At 35.0% G+C, this 17,524-nt stretch overlaps 1 pseudogene; it reads right to left on the reverse strand.

Annotated features, from left to right (window-relative positions):
- Positions 1–659: 659 nt before the first annotated feature.
- On the reverse strand, positions 660–1,150 carry LOC107517299 (annotated as a pseudogene).
- Between the last annotated feature and the right edge of the window lie 16,374 nt (positions 1,151–17,524).

A 17,524-nucleotide genomic window follows, 5' to 3' on the forward strand; every position in this document is an offset into this window, starting at 1 on the left:
ACTGAATAACCTAAACGTGCTCAAATTACGCAAAGTAGTTTTACAATGGTCCAACTAATACGAGGCAATGTGATACTAGGGATTGAGACCTGATTATAGAGCCAGACTGCCTGGGCTTGGATCTTTGCGCATCTGGAACCTTGGGCAAGTTAACTGTGACTCAGTACACTTTATGTAATATAGGAAAAACACTGCTTACTCCAATCTTTTTGAGTAAATTCTGTAATGTACTTAGAATGCCATATATCATGTCAACTGCTCTACATAAATGTCTATCCCTGGTTGAAATAAAAAAGGAATTCTAGTTCCAAATTATCACAAACACTATGTAACTCACGAAGAACAGGGCACTTTAAACAATCTATTTTTAAGTAGCAGTCTTCAAAGGAGAGTTCCTAATCCCTAAAATACAGCTATTTATGACACAATCAGGAGTGATCAAATTTCTCTGAGCATAACTGTAATTCAACAGATGCCCTTTCCTAACCAATGGCCTATACTTTGTTGCACAGTAAACCACCTTGCGTCTTTCAGGAAAAAAAAAACACTAAATCTAAATAATACATCACCAAATGAATTAGGACAGTAGGTTTCCTATTTCTTTGGGGGAAGGGACACCTACTAAATTAGAGGTCTTCTCTTTTAGTTTTTCAAATCTATCATACCATGAATTCCTAGGGAATGGGCTCCAGCAGCTCAGGTTCCTTTCCATTCATTCTCACAAAGTGTACATCTCTGGGTAGAGCAGGCTGGCACTTCAGTCGAACCCAGGAACCTTTCACTTTGGCTTCCTTCCTTTTTCTGATTATTTTCCTTCACAGGTTTAAGGAAGCAATCTCGGCTGTTAGAGTGCTTAATATGCTCAATACATACAATAATTCTCTTGGCAAGAACCTTGCCCTTAACTCATTTGTTTACAACAATGCCAGCTGCATGCTGGGCAACATTGTAAACTCTTCCAGTTTTGGCATGGTAACATTTGTGAGGCATTCCTTTTTGAACAGTGCCCATTCCCTTGATGTCTACAATATCACCTTTCTTGTAGATTCGCATGTACATAGCCAAGGGAACAACTCCATGTTTTCTAAAAGCTTAGAGAATGTATAGCAGGTGCCTTTCCTCTTCCCTTTGTGTTGGTCATTTTGGCGAATTACTGAAAGATGGCAGTGTGGCCAAAAGACTGTTCTGATTTTTTCTGTGATGCTATCAGTTCTCTTCCTTAAAGATAACCGAATGGCTCTTCTTATTATTCTTTTTCCCTCACAATGACTATTTTTTATATCAGTTCATTTATTTATCAATTTATTCAACAAATAGTTGTTAATTCACTTAACAAATGTTTATTGAGCATTTATTACATACTAAGTATTCTCCCAGCTATGAGGGAAAGACCAATGAAAAAAATAGATCCCTGTTCTCACAGATTTAAACATCCAATAAATGGAGATAGACAATAAAAATTATTAACCGATAAATACATAGCATTTAGGTAGTAATAAATGCTGTGGAGAAAACTAAAGTAAGGAAGATACCAGAAGTAAAAGAAGTAGGATATTATAAAATATCCCAAAGTGCTCTGCTCTTTGCTCAATTTATTCTTAGAAAATGAACATCAGGGCAAAATATTTTAAGCCATTTAAAATAATAAATTATGTTTTCTGAATAACCAACATATTAAATTATGTTTTCCCTCAAGTGTTCAGAGCAGAATATACAGAATAATAAGTTGCATTACATCATAAGAAAGTATAATAATCTAATAAGATCATAAACTACATGTTTAAACAAAATTGTATGAGTTTCTTTAAAACAGAATTTCTGAAGACCTTCAGTACAGTAGAATCCATAGTGATGGGTATACTATGCATTGCTCCCAAATGTAAAAAAAAACCCTAAAATTTCAAGGCATGAGCTTAGGATAACACTGATATCGATCATTTCTGGAACATGGTTTCCAAAAGCCAGTATGTTATCACTTTTATGCATTATTATTATTATAAATAGGTGCTTTTTAAATCACAGTGCCTTTTAAAGAGAATTATTTTTCCTTGTAGTGTAGAGAAAATGACCAAGAAATCATATTTTAATTCTCTATAAGTTTAGAATTAATAACATCACAGGTGTTATCTATGTGAATGCCCCTCTGGACTATGAAACAAGGACAAGCTATGTGCTTCAAGTCCAAACTGACTCCCTGGAAGTGGTCATAGCCAATCTCCGAGTTCCTTAGAAAAATAATTTATATTATTTATGGGTTTTTCAATAAATTGATGGTGTTCTGGACATCATCTAATGAAATACATATGTCTAAAATTTCTCAGTGAAGAATGTAGGAAAATCACGAACACTCATAGATATTTTCCAATTTATTTTAATTTCTGATAGATGACAATGCTGAGAGGATTTCATACTCTTGAAATGTCAAGACGATAACTCTATTTCCAGACTTTGTGTATAATATTGTAGAATACTGTCATTATTTGAGTATATTAGATAATAAACCTATTCTCATTCTGCTGTGAGGTACTGGATAACCCTCAGGGATGTAGTTTATTGTTAATGGGTGTGGTACTATTAGGCATTCCATGAATTGTGTGCTTTCTGGTACTTACATATTTTCTCAGAATAGAGGAAACACTAGTTAAAATTAGTGGCTAACATTTATTAACCCATGTATGTCACATTATATTTAATTCACACCTATTTCTAGAAAATGAAAATTATTATCTCCACTTTACAAAGACATGATGAGAAAAGCTTAAGTGATTTTCTAAAAATGACATTTTCAATAAATGAAAAGTTGAAGATTCAGTCTCGCATCTTTTAACTCTGAAATCTTTCTTCAACATTTCAGTTTGATATACTTTAACCACACAGAGAAGCAAGTAAAAGCCAATTTGTGAAGTGGGCCAGCACAGATTCTGTGAGATAGTACGAATAATGAGATAAATGCTATCTTTTTTTTTCCATTCATTGCACTTAAGCAATCCATCTCTCTCTCTTTTTTATTTTTTATTTATTTATTTATTTATTTTTTTAGAAATCACAGCAACATTTTTAGAATCTAGGAAATCCAAGAAAGCCAAATTTAGTTTAACCATTAGTAGAATAGAGGCTCAGAAAAAGCCTGAAGTGGGAAACAGGATCTGAAACATTTACCTTTTACTCTGGGGGTCATTCCTGGACATCTTATCACAACACTCCATCAATCAGTATTTTTAGAAGAGAGAAGAGGACAAAAGAAGAGAGCCAGAGCAAGTGTACACACACATATGAATGCCAGTGGAAGAGAAAGGAGAGTAAGATGGGAGTAAAGGGTAGAAGAGGCATGATAAAATTTCTCATTTGAGTTCAATTGATGATCATTATAAATAAATCACTTTTTTTCCTTTCCTTAAATTTCACTTACTAATCTTGCATTGAAGTCTGAAGAGGTACAATCAAATCATTTAGAAAAATCAGATTATACACAGTGTATCTTTGGAATTAAAGCAAGCAAGCTGTCTTTCATAATTAAGCATCACTTGCATAATTAAATTGTTTAAAAATAGTAGACCAGTTCTTTGAGTTTCAAAATTTTTAAACTTCAGGCAATTATATTTTTTAATAAAATTTAAGAAGTCAAAAATTTAGGGTTGGTCTATTTACATTATGTAAACTGCCTTACTGCAAATGAAAGTAAATGAAAAAGTTTATTAAAAATTATATTTGTCATCTTCCTTTGAAACAAATGTGTAGTTAAATTTAAGAAGAAAATTTTGGTAAATATTTAGGTTGTAGAACTTGGTATTTTTTTTACAAAATAGCTCTGATTTCAAGGATAGAAATTTTTTAGTGCTCACATATGAATAAGGATAATAACAATTTACCTAATGCACACAAGTATGCTTATATGTGCCCCATTTTGCTTGATAGGTGAGACAAAGCAGCGAATTCATAATTACCCTTTCAAAAATTCGAGAAGCCTAAATGCTATTAGTTTGTTTAATGCCTGATTCTTGAATATTGTTACCAATTTGAATATTGTTAACATTTCATGACTAACTTTTGCCTCTTCAGTATGAAATACAAGCTCATGTATTTCTAACTCAGTTTTATTTATTAATATGATTGTTAATGGCCTATAATCTATTGCTAGTCCTTTAGCTATGCAAATAAGATCATTATATAAATTAGGTTAATTAATTGTTTAAGGGTTCATCCTTACTTCAGAATTAGCTGCCCTATGGTTTTGAGCTGTACCACATATCATATGAATGAGAATAATGAACAGTATAAATTGAATTCATTAAAGAAATATTTCATTGTGATTTCTATACCAAGAAGGTATTAATGAAGTCATTTGCAAAGTAAGCTTTACATTATGTTGTAACTGAATTTAATATTTAAATGAAAATTAATAATAAAATAAAAAAGTTTAGAATTTGTCTCCAAAATTTGACATCAGCAGCATTTAAAACATTTTAATATTTTAGCACTGGAACATCTTAAACATAAATAAAATTAAGAGACTGTTACAATGAACCTCCACGTATCAACTACCCAGCTTTAATATTATCGAGTCCTGGGAAATCTTTTTTTCTATACTTCCCATTGCTCCCTCATTCCATTCTTTTGAAGCAGAGCAGAGACATAATATTTCACCTGTAAATATTTTAATATGTATGTCTTAAATGTAAGGACTGCAAAAACTTAATCACAATACATTCCTTACTTCCCCCCAAATTAACAAAAAAGTCCTTCATATCAACAAATATCCTGTCACTATTTATATTAAAATTTTATTCACATCGGTATCCAAATAAGATCCATCCACATATTGCAATAGGTTGAGAGGTCTTTCACGTATCCTTTTAATCTATAGTCTTCAGCACTATCACTTCTTTTTATTCACTTTGTTCAAAACACCAGATTCTGAAGTCTAGATACTGATGACTATATATTCAGTGGCTCATTTCATATTTTTCTGACTCCTCTATTTCCTATAAATCAGTAGTTAGAAATAGAGTCCTGATGAGATCCAGGTTTTTGTTGTTATTTTTAGAAATAAATCATAGGTGATACAGTATCCTCTTATCCTCAGGGTATCTACTTTCTAAGACCCTTGATAGTTGCTAGAAACCTCAGATAACACTTAACTCTATATGTGCTATGTTTTTTCCTATACGTACCTATGATAAAGTTTAACTTATAAATTAGCATAGTAAGGGAGTAATAAGAATAATAATTACTGAAATAGAACAATTATAACAATATAATAAAAGTTATGTGAATGTGCTTACTCATTTCAAGGGATCTTTTGCTGATGACTTCATATAGCCTCATTGTTTTCTGTCAATTGGAACACATTTTCTGTTCAAGCCTTCTGCCCACAAATGTAATGTCTTTCTCATCTTAACTAAACACTTGTCATGCACTGTGACCATAACTTCAGTCTGAGGCGCAACACAGCAAACCTAGCACAAATTTCTCTTTCCTTCTTCACAATTTTATGGATAGAAGATTTGTTCTTCCTGTAGATTTTAGCGTATGGTTTGTTTTCTTTTATTATGACATGGGGAACTTTTACCTTTTTACTTAAAGGAAGCCCTTTTGGCTTCTCTTTGGCATATCCAAATTGCTAACATCACTACAATTTCACTTTGGGGCTATATTAAGTAAAAAAAAGGGTAACTTGAACACAAGTGCCAAGATACCAGAGAGGTCAATCTGAAAACCCACAGGGTTACTGACTAATAATCAGGGAGTGTATACAGCATGGAGACACTGCACAAGGAGTTGAGTCATGCCTCGGATGGGTTTAAGGGGAAGAGATTTCATCATGCTACTCAGAACAGTGCACAATTTGAAACTTATGAATTGTAAATTGAATTGTTTATGTCTGAAATTTTCCATGTCATATTTTCAGATGACAATAATTGAAACCTTGAAAAGTGAAACCAGGGATAAAGGGGAACTACTTTATGTACTATTTCTTTAAGGAGGTACACCAAATCCTTTTCACTCTCCTTTTGTGATAGTAGCATCTACTGATAGTCATTTCCCACCTATTAATTTCTTTCAATTTTTCTGTGTTTATTGGCTAAAATATTTCTATAAAGAGGAACCTCTCCATATCAAATAATTGGTTACCCAGGGATCCTGCTCTCATAGTAAAGGTGGGAGAAGAAGTATATGTCTTTCCTTTAAGTCACTGGACTTCAAAATAATAAGTTGATTTATTTCATACTTCAAATGTGACTCCTGAGATAAATAGATTTGGTTTTATGAGCCATCTAGATTCTGTTGAATGTACTCAACTCTGCTGTTGTAGTTTAACAGTAGAAAGAGACAATTTGCAAACAAAAGGGTGGCCTGTACTCCAATAGGTAAACAAATGGATGTGACTGTGGTCCAACAAAATTTGACTTACAAAAACTAGTGTGAGCCAGCCTTGACCAAGGGACAGCAGTTTGTTGACTTTTGTTCTAATCCTTACTTTTACTTTACATACTATGTTTAGCATCGCAGTCCTCCTCCCTCTCCCCTTTGGTTATTGTGTGTATATTTTATACTGTGAGCAATGCTTCTGCTTCATCTCTACCTTTCCCACACACATAATTTGAAGTAACATTGTTTTCTCCTGTTAATATGGATAATATAATCAGTCATGTAATTATTCGTAGACTCCTCAGAGAAGGCTCATAAGACCAGCATTTGCTATGTTCTGATGAATTATTTAGAGTTTATCTGAGACCCTTGTAATTGAACCTAAATTTGGTTAGATATTTTATGTGAGCCTTGACTCATATTTTTTTCTTTGACAAATAAATTACTCCATTTTTTTTCTTCTATGAGGCATTACTGTCAAAAAGTGTAACTCCAAATTGCTTTTCTTTTTCAATGGGTGTTGGATTTCAAAGAGTTTTCTTTTAAGTCCAATAATTTATTTAATATACCCCCATGTTTGCTTTTCTGAGTCATTTTCTGCATATATATGATATATCCATTCAAGTATTATTTCAGGAAAGTTTTCTTGAATTCTATATTTTATTTTATTTTTTAAGTTTCCTTAATTTGTTTTTCATCTTAGAAGAATGTTCTTATGTAAGTGATGAATCATTTCCTATCTTTTGTATTACTTTCTGTCTGATCTATTTAATATTTTTATTGCATTTATATTTAAAATTATTTATTTGTGATTTTTTCTAATTCTGATGCATGTTTTTTTATAGTTTCTCTTTTTCAAATAATATAGGTTGTTTCAAAATATGAAGGTACAGTTTTTATCTTTTAAAAAATTAGCTTCATTTTTTTGGAGCCATTATTTTGCTCTCTATTCTCTTTTTCTTTGTGACTTCACCATAATCCTTTTCTATCGTTCATGTTTAAAATGAATTAGCCTATTCATGCACTTAAAAAAGGAAGGTGTTCTAATCACAATTCTAGAAGACCCATTTTACTTATTTTTATAAAGTGTTCGAAATATATATCTTTTTATTTTTGAAATCCACTTGCTTTTTTATGTGTTCCCACTTTAATTGGAGAAATTTTCTTTTCTTATTTTCTTTTTCGTCCTGTCATGTCTGTCCTGATCAATTTATATTCTGTTGTCAGTGTTTTCTCTTTTTGTTGACTTTTGTCCTGATAATGCTTTCCTTTAGCTTAGTAAAGTTTTCATTTGATGCAGCTGGACAACTTTGAGGGTCACTGGCTCTCATGACCAACAGAAATCCTTATTCTTCCCTAAACATCCTAAAAAGTAGTTCTTATCATACTTGCTGATATTATAGAGATTTTGTTTATGTTGGTTGTTTTCCACAACCACTCGCAGTCTGTGATTTGGAAGTTAGCTTATTGCTTTATTTAATTGTAGGTATTATCTGGGTAGTTTTGGTTTGAGGCTGCACTTTTCTACTTAAATAAGTTTGAGAGTGAGGAGGAGACCTAGAAGCAGGAGAATTTCCACAGAAATAAATATACAGGTTATTAATTGAGCCCACTAAAGGTCCATAGATCTTGATAAAATACAAAATATTCCTGGGCAGACATGAAGGACTTTATTCCACCAAAAAATACTAGTAGGTGTATCAACAGAGTAATCAGTCTAGAGATGCAGCTCTCCCTGAGCCCCAAATTTCACAGGCAAATTGTAGGACCAGATAAAACCTGTTCATGAGTGGAGTATACCATAAAGAATTCTAAACTTAGAGATTCTGCAACTCTTATAGCAAACAATAGCAAGTCTTTGTCAAATGGGAGATCAGGTAAGTCGCTTGACTATGTGATGCATTCCTGCAAACATTATCTCACTTTCCAGAATTGCCAGCTGATAGACAGTTCTGTGTCCCAGATGAAAATTCATCAGGGAATTGCCACTTTGTCACACTCAGCAAATGTGTAGAGGTACAGAAGGTCCCAAGATTTACTGTCTCCCAATATTTGGATATCCAAATCTCTGTCTGTTTGTAATGATGGAGGATTCTGGAAGGTTTAAATATTACATTGTTGCCTTCATCAATTTTCTCAAATTCCTAAATGCAAACTTTAACCCAAGGATATTTGAAATATTGGGTGAATCGGTAGAATTGTTTCACAGTTGATGAATTTGAGAGAAAGGGAACTATGTAGCCCTCTGATTTTCACACTGTATTAGCTGTCATCAAGTTTAGGATTACATTTTCACTTGATTGCATTAAGAGTTTTAGTCCAAGCCTTCTAGATACACTTTCCCCCTTTCCCATCAACTGGTTTTAACTTTTAAACTCCATTAATCATATTTGAAAGTAGTGGGTAACATAATAAATATATGATAAACTGAATAAATGAATTATGAACAAAATAGTCAAAGTTAATAGAAAGCATTTTTAAAGAGCAAATTTTTCAAGAATTGATAACATAATCATAGAGAGAAAGATCAAGTAATATTGGACTACTAGTTCATTAGATTATTGTTAAAACAAAAGTGGTAAAGATAACTCGTATCCCAATAAGTCACAAATATGCTATATTTCTGTGTTGTTGTTGTTGTTGTTGCTGCTGCTGCTGTTGTTATTTTCTATTCAATAAACTCTAGGTTTAGCACATCACTGACTATTGGTTCAGGTCCTGCAGAGAGGACAAGTGGTAGTACACACTGAGGAAGAGCAAACAACTAAAAATGAGTGATCAGAGAAGACTTTTCAGATGGGTTAACCTTGAGCTGTATCCTGAAGAAGAAATAGAAAAGGTTTGAAAGGACAGTTCCAAACACAGTAAGCATATACTAGAAATGATAAAAACTAAGTATTAAATTAAAAATGTAGGCAGAAGTACCAAGATACAATAAACCTAAAATTACAAAGAAATGTACAAGAAACAGATACAGATTATTGAAGCTATTTAAAATAATAACGAACAGCACAACAATTAATCACTCTAAAACCCTTATTTCTAAGGAAAATAAAAAAGATCAAGTGAATACCTAGGAATAAATCTAATGAAACATGTCAAGCACCTATATAATGAAAACTATAAGATCCTATTTTAGAAGAAGACACAAAGGAATGGAAAGATATTTCATGTTATTGGATTGGAAGACTCAACATAGTTAATATGATCATATTACCTAAAGCATTATAAAGATTCAAGGCAATTCCCATCAAAACCCCATCAGCATTTTTTAAAGAAATGGAGCAAAAAATCATCAGATTTGTATGGAAGCACAAAAGACCCTGAATCACAAAGCCATCTTGAGAAAAAAAAAGAAAGGTTGGAGACATCACTCTGCCCAACTTCAAATCATACTACAAAGTGACAATACTCAAAACAGTGTGGTATTGTCAGAAAAACAGACACTCGGACAAATCAGTGGTACAGAATTGAGAGTCCAGAAATTAACCCACGTTTTTATAGGGAAATAATTTTCAACAAAAAAGCCAAAAACATACAGTGGAGAAAGGAAAGCCTCTTCAATAAATGATGCTGGGAAAACTGGAAAGCCACCTGCAAAAGAATGAAACTAGACTATTGTCTATCACCGCACAATAAAATTAACTTAAAATGGATTATAGTATAAAACTGAATATAAGACCTGAAACAATAAAGTGCATAGAAGAAAACTTAGGAACTAAACTCATGAACCTTGGACATAAAAAGTATTTGTATTTTATGAATTTGACCTCAAAGGCAAGGAGGGTAAAGCAAAAGTAAATGATTGGGACTCCATCAAACTAAAGATCCTCTAGGCTCAGCAAAAGAAACAGCCAACAAGGTAAAGAGACAACTATCCGAATGTGAGAAGATATTTGGAAGCTACACCTTCAATAAGGGCTTAATATCCAAAATATACAAAGAACTCATACAACTCAATAACAACAACAAAACAAACAATCCAATCAAAAAATGGTCAGAGGCCCTGAACAGACACTTCTCCAAACAAGACATACAAATGGCCAACACATATGTGCAAAGATGCTCATCATCTCTTGCTATTAGGGAAATGCAAACCAAAACCACAATGAGATATCATCTCACACCTTTAAGAATAGCTGTTATCAACAAGACAAGTAATAACAAATAACAAATATTGGAGAGGGTGCTGCGAAAAAGGGACCCTCATACACTTCTGGTGGGACTGAAAATTGGGACAGCTACTGTGGAAAACAGTAAGGAGTTTCCTCAGAAAACTAAGAATTGATCTGCCATACAATCCAGCAATCCCTCTACTGGGTTTTTACCCCAAAGACTTGAGAACCCATATCAAAAAGAGGTTTGCATACCGATGTTGATAGGAATATTATTCACAGGGACCAAGACATGGAAGCAACTGATGTGTCCTACAATAGATGATTGGATAAACAAGCTGTGGTACATATAGACAATGGACTGTTACTCAGCCATAAGAAGAGAGGAAATACTGCCATTTGCGACAATGTGGATGGACCTCAAGATAATCATGCTAAGTGAAATAAGCCAGACGACAGGAAAAATTGAAAGCCACATAATATCATTTATCTGTGGGAATATTAACCTAAAAGCAACAAACGAGCAGGACAAACACACAAAGACCCCTAAACGTGGATATTAGACTAGTGGTTACCACCGGGTAGCGGGGGATAGATGGGGTAAAAGTGGTCAAATGTGTGGTGTCGGAAAGAAACCTAACTATGGGAGGAGAACGCACAATGCAATATGTATGTGTGTGTGTGTGTGTGTGTGTGTGTGTCTGTGTGTGTATGCCTTATTGTTAAATTGTACACCTCAAACTTACTGGATTGTGTTAACCAATGTCACCAAAAAGATAAACTAATTAATTAAAAATAAATTTAAGACAAAAAAGTCAAGTGAAGATTTTGTGTTAAATAGTTCTTTGGGGAAAAAAAAGTTGTAAAGCATTTGCCTTGTCTTTCGCATTCCCCAAATTGTGCATCAGCCCCAGAAAAGGGGGTTTGTGAGTTTTAATATTGGCACGTGGAGTAAGACCACTGTGTCCCTATGTTTCATAGGGCACAACAAATTCATGTCTGAGACCTGTTAGGTAATCCAACTATAGAGCTGAAAAAGCTGTTCTGATGGCTGCAGCAGAGGGGCATCACAGTTACTTTAAAAGAAGCCTGTGCTCTTAGAATTATGCAGGCAAAGAACTTATCAATATTACCCAATGTCCAGTTGCAAATGCTAGTTTTTGTAGATCCTGTTTAATAGAGGCACATGGAGGAGTGATGAGAATGCAAACAGCAAAAGCTGGAGATGAATTGCTGAATTTCTCCTGAAGTGATAAAATGGAATTAAATGAAATGTGCTGCCCAAATCAAGGTGCTTCAGGAGAGCACTCCACTCCAGTGTTGAAACTGATCTATGGACAATGTCTCTTTTAAACACAGGTCTGACCCAAAGCATGTTCAACTACTTCACAATAGTAATATTTAATTTGGAACTTTCCTCCCTACCTTACCAATCCTTTCTCCTCAGTCTCCATTGCAAATGATGGCAACCTGAGTGTCAAAAAAGTAGTTTCTAGTTTACTTAACTGGCAAGGAAGTGATGAATAAAGACTTTCCAAGAACACAGCTAGGAAGAGAAAAAAAATTAGCATTAAATGAAATTTGAAATATTGACTGATATATTGAATTAGAGAATCTTTTATTTTTAAAACTTATCATGATCATAGTACTTTCTATTAACTAGAACCACAGATAGTGGAAAAGAAAAATTAGACTTTTATGATTATATTTCATATGTCCATATTAAGTATACTGATATTTCAGTGTGGCTGGAAAGCAGAATACAGTTGAAACATTTGTAATGAATTTAAACTTCATGAGGGCAGAGTTTTGTCTATGTGTCTTTATATATGCACCAATAGCTGAAAATTCACAGCACGTGAATATGCTCAATAAAGGCTTGTCCATCGAAACAGTGAGTCTGCAAAGTTAAGGCAGGGTTATTAAGGAATTTGAACATCAGGCTAAATGTATGCAAATATGAAACATATATACCACCTATAGTTCCTGTGCCATAGCAAACTTGTTACTTTTGCATTTTCATAATTTATGTAGTCATTAAAGCAGATGGAGCCAGTACAATATCTTAATTATGGGTGTATTTAGGAGCTGCCTCCCAGTGTTTGATATTACAGGGACTCTGAATCGTTTTGGAGGAATTCTCTCCCTCCACATTCATAGCTGGAAAGTAAAGGTTGATTTCTCAGTCCTTTACCACAAACTCTCTGGTCTTAGATTCCCAGTTTTTGCTTCTCTTCTGCTGGTCCCATTTTGTCAAGTATCCATAATTTCTTCTTTGGCTCTCATGATTTTTTGGCCCCCATTAGTTGTGATTAAATAATTATCTTCATTTTATGAATTTAATGTAAATGTGAATGAATTTATGTTTCAAATATGTTATTTCAAAATTATGAATCTTCTTTTGTTCTTGTCATTGATCTCTGACTCCCCAGACTAACTCAACTTCTCCTGGGTTCAGTACAGAATATAATTGACCCTGAAAAGTCTTCAAGGAATTTGTCTTCAGAAGAAACTTCAGTATTACTGCCACAAAGTCATCCACATCCTCATATTTGATGTAGAACAGAAACAATAATATGCATATATACACCAATAGCTGAAAATTCATAGCACATGAATATACTCAACAAAGGCTTGTCCATTGAAACAGTGAGTCTTGAGTGCTACAATTGAAGTACAGATTTTCTTTTATGATAAATTGATAATTATCACCAAATATGGAAGAAAAAACCCATAGCTTTGTATAAACATGTCACTGTGTTTTGCTTCAATAATTAGCTTTTCAATCAGAGATAAAGGACAGCACAATTAAGATGCACATTAAACTAATGATAGAACAACTCTAATGCTACTGATTTCATTTATTTATTTATTTATTTATTTATTTATTTATTTATTAGATTTCACATATAAGTGAAATCTTATGGTATTTTTCTTTCCTGTCTGAGCTATTTTATTCATCATAATACCCTCTAGGCCCATCCATTTCAATAGAGGCAAACTATGCCTTATTAAATATGGGAGAAAGAACCACATAGAAAGAATGTGAACAGAATAAACCTTCAGAAGTTTCATTTTCTCAGCTTCATTGGGGTTCTCAATTCTGTTTTGCATGCCGTTTTCTAAGTTAGTCTGCACATAAAACTGCACACTAGAGCTGAAACTTGTTAAATCAGATGCATGACAGAAATAGGAGCATACCCATAAATGGACAAATGAAGCTATTTTTGGATAACATACACATAAAATTAATTTTAGCCATTAAAAATATGGAGGAAAATGATCAGAATTTAATCATAAACACATTAATTGTTAATTTGCTTACGAGAGTGGTAATTGACCCTTTAAAGTCTATTGTTATATAATCAATGGTTCAGGTCTTCACTACAAAAGGAGACAGCACTAATCTCTTTTGATATTTTGCTACAGATTTAGTACAGCTGTTAATTCATTTCTTTTTTTTTTACCTCATAACAAATGGAAAGTGAACCCTCTTTTCTCTCAGTGACATAGTCTATTTGACCAGCCTTATCAAGCTGCTGAAATTCTGGGTTTAATATGCTAGCAAAATATTAAAAAGCTTCCCCTTAATGAGACAAAAAAATAAATTTCAACATCATGTTAATATAATAGAAAGAAATATTGGAGAAAGAATCACATAGAAGGAATATAAATAGAACGAACATTCAGAAGTTTCATTTACTCACCTTCAGTTGGGTTCTCAATCCTATTCAGCTTGGCATTTCCTAAGTCACTGTGTTTCTCAGTTTCCACATTGATTATTTCCCTTTAATCTCAAGGAATAACTACACCTTGCTGTTTCAGCTTGCACTATTACCACTAAAATGTCCTTCCTTCATTGTTTTGGAATAAACACCTATTTTACAAGGCTCAGTTTAAAAATAATCTCATTTTTGAAACTCTCCTTAATCATCCATTATTCCTCTATCATGGGAAACAAATGCATCTTGTCTGTGAGTTCTCAAAGGCAAGGATATAATGTTATCCAATTTCATATTGCTCAGTCTCTGTCTCAGATGCACAGGTACTATGTGGGTGATCTCAGAAAAGATACAATTTGATATGGATCCTCAAGGAGAGAAGAGTGATAACAGTATGGAGATGGAGAAGATCTATTTCAGGGGAAAATAGTGAACCCTCCTTGGCTTGTACAATAGACAATGTACCTAGTAAATTATGTTTGATGCTGAGAGGAAGCAGAATTTGGCATCCCAAAATATGCCTTTTGGGGTATTGGTTATTTTCAGCTGTTCTTTTCTTAAGAAAATAAAGAATCAGGAAAAACTTCTGAACTTTTCCAATAACTGCCTAAAAGACATTAAAGAGTACCTGCTTCATGAAGGGTCCTGTTATCATAGATACCTATAGTTTCATATGAACTAGTTATGATAGGGAGGAAACAGCAAGGCTCATTCGATCTAAGTCTTCTCTGTATCCCATTTTAAAGATGGCCCAACAAACATTTGTTTTATGACATATGATTTTCTATCTCCATGTGAATTGCTCTCCTACACTTTGAAATCCAAAACCACAACCCCTCACTTCTTTTTAGCTCCAGATATCCTGTAAGACTTAACTGCGTAATCTGTCAAGTCTGGTCTCACATTCTTATGGAACACTTGTATTTACATACGTAATAAATTTGGTCATTTTTGTCCTGTTTATTTCTCATATTAATTTGAGTTTTAGTTCTTCCAGAAGACCTTAGAAGGTAGAGGAAAATTAATTTTTCCACCTTGCTGTGCGTGCTCTGAGGTTTTCTGTCAATGAAATGTGGTCATGTTATTTATTGCTCTATCAGATGTCTCTGATACCACATCATCTTTGCCTGGAGTGTCTCTCCCTCCCCCCACCCCCACTTTTTATTTTCCAAATTTCTTCTGATTCTGATCTAATTTGCTACCACTTCCATGATCTTAAAAAAATGAGGGCTGCCATAACAAAGTGTCACAAAGTGTTCGGCTTAAATAACAGAAGACATATTGTCTCACATTTCTGGAGGCTAGAACTTTATCTTTTCTACATTTATTATTTATATACAAAAAATCATATTGTACTTACTATTAGTGCCTGTTATGTATGACTTTGGCTAAAATTTATGAAATTCTGACCTGCACTAGTAGAATCATAATTTTATACTTCTCAGTGTTTATGAACTGCTGCCCCGGCCCCAGCAGGCTTCCTTCAGACGGTATGGACCCTGTGCCTGGGGAACTATGGCGACATATTCCACTCCCCGGATCCAGCTTCCATGAACACCGACTCCATCCAGTCTGGGTTGGCTGTGTCAGTTTGCGTAATATAAAATTAGACAATGGGTTACCCTTCTGAAAGGCACCCTGGGTCAGTTTCCAGTTGGCTGCCCTGCCTAGACTACCAAGGACTTGAATTCTTCCCTTGGAGCTCCTTTCCCCAAGATATGACCACGAAATTTCCTTTCCAGGGAGAAGGCGCTGGCCGGCTCACTCGGGATCCTCAGATGCATACGGAGGGCTACGTGCCTAGTTTCGAAGGTGCCTGGAGACCTCCAAATAAATGATGGCACTCAGGAGCCAGGGCTCACGTTACCGCGGAGCTGCCCACAACTGGCTTTCCTCACCCGAAGTGCCTTGGCAGCGGGGCCCCTTCCAGCTGCATGTCTCTTGCCTAATGGGGAGCCGGTCCAGGGCTCTGGAGCGAAGGCCCCGAGATCCAAATCCCACTCCGAGCCAGTGAGTGACAAGCAGCTAATTTCCAAAGCTGTGCAGCGGATATTTTTTCTTCCTTCAGCCTTCTACGAGAGAAAATGATGCAAATGAAATACCCCAAGGAGGAGTAGCTTGTTGTAATTTATGATTAATCTTGAAAAACCACGTGAGCTAAGCATTCCAGGCCTGGAGCTAACCTAAAACCAGGAACATGATACCACTCACTCACAGGCCCGCTAGCTGGCTCCCTCCCTCTCCCCACCCCTTCCCGCCCAAATTCTAGGTGTGGTCACACAATGCAGATCCCTTGCCGCTCAAGCCAGCAGAGGATAACTTTGTTGGGAGCAGCTCAGAAAAAAAAACACCCTGGGGTCTGTCTTGGAGAAAAGTTCCTCTAATCAGAATAATTGCCCAATGCATTTTCATAACATTTTGCTTTTTCAAATACTTGATTTTATTCTTCATGGCAGCCTCATGTTGGAGAGCATCTCATCCCCTCCAAGTCCAACAAAAATTCTTCTGAAAGCATGTTTGGGCCTATGACTGAACATGGATGAAAATAGCGATGGGATATGGTATCTGGGGACCGTCCCGCCCCTTCGGAAGTAGGGCATGTAGGTGTCCTGAAAAGGGCTCTCTCTTAGGTGTCCACCTTGGACTGTGAGCAGGTCATTTTACTCCTCAGGCTTCTGTTCTTTGTCTCAAAAATGGGACTGACATTGTCTGTCCCGCCTCCGAGATTGCTTGGGAAAATAAAGTCACTGTGGCAATAACGTCATGTATTTGTGCCTCAGTTCTCCCTCTTGGGGGATTTTTAATGAAAATTAAATAAGCTAATGGATGTAAGTGCTTAAGATCATGTTTGCACACAATATATTCCGAATAAGTGTTGGGCATTATTTTTATTAATTTTGAAAGAAGCCACACTAAAGATGGTAAAAAGGCACCAACAAAAAGATGATCAAGACGGCACCAACCAAAGCATGAATCACCTCCTCTTATTAGAGCTCTTAAGAGGTTTCCCCTGAGCAGTCAGTCCTGCAAGGAGTTCTTTATATTCAGACTGCAACCGGCTGCCGCCCTCACACACCCAGCTCACCTGGCAGTGAAGTAGGATGGTCGGATAGGGATGTTTTGGGTCAGGGGACATTTTCAACATGGCCCTATTGAGGTTGAGCCATCAATTAACAAGTAATGAGGACAAGTGATCTGCAGCCCTTCTCCCTTCCTGAACTCAATCTTGTCCTTGAAACTCACCCTCTTAGAGTTGAGGAGGAAGTGTTGCTATTTTTACTTTTCTTGTTAGTAATTTTTTTTTATTGCAAGTTCACG

This window comes from Rousettus aegyptiacus, unplaced genomic scaffold (assembly GCF_014176215.1).
Source record: "Rousettus aegyptiacus isolate mRouAeg1 unplaced genomic scaffold, mRouAeg1.p scaffold_m13_p_1, whole genome shotgun sequence".
Classification (NCBI taxonomy): domain Eukaryota; kingdom Metazoa; phylum Chordata; class Mammalia; order Chiroptera; family Pteropodidae; genus Rousettus; species Rousettus aegyptiacus.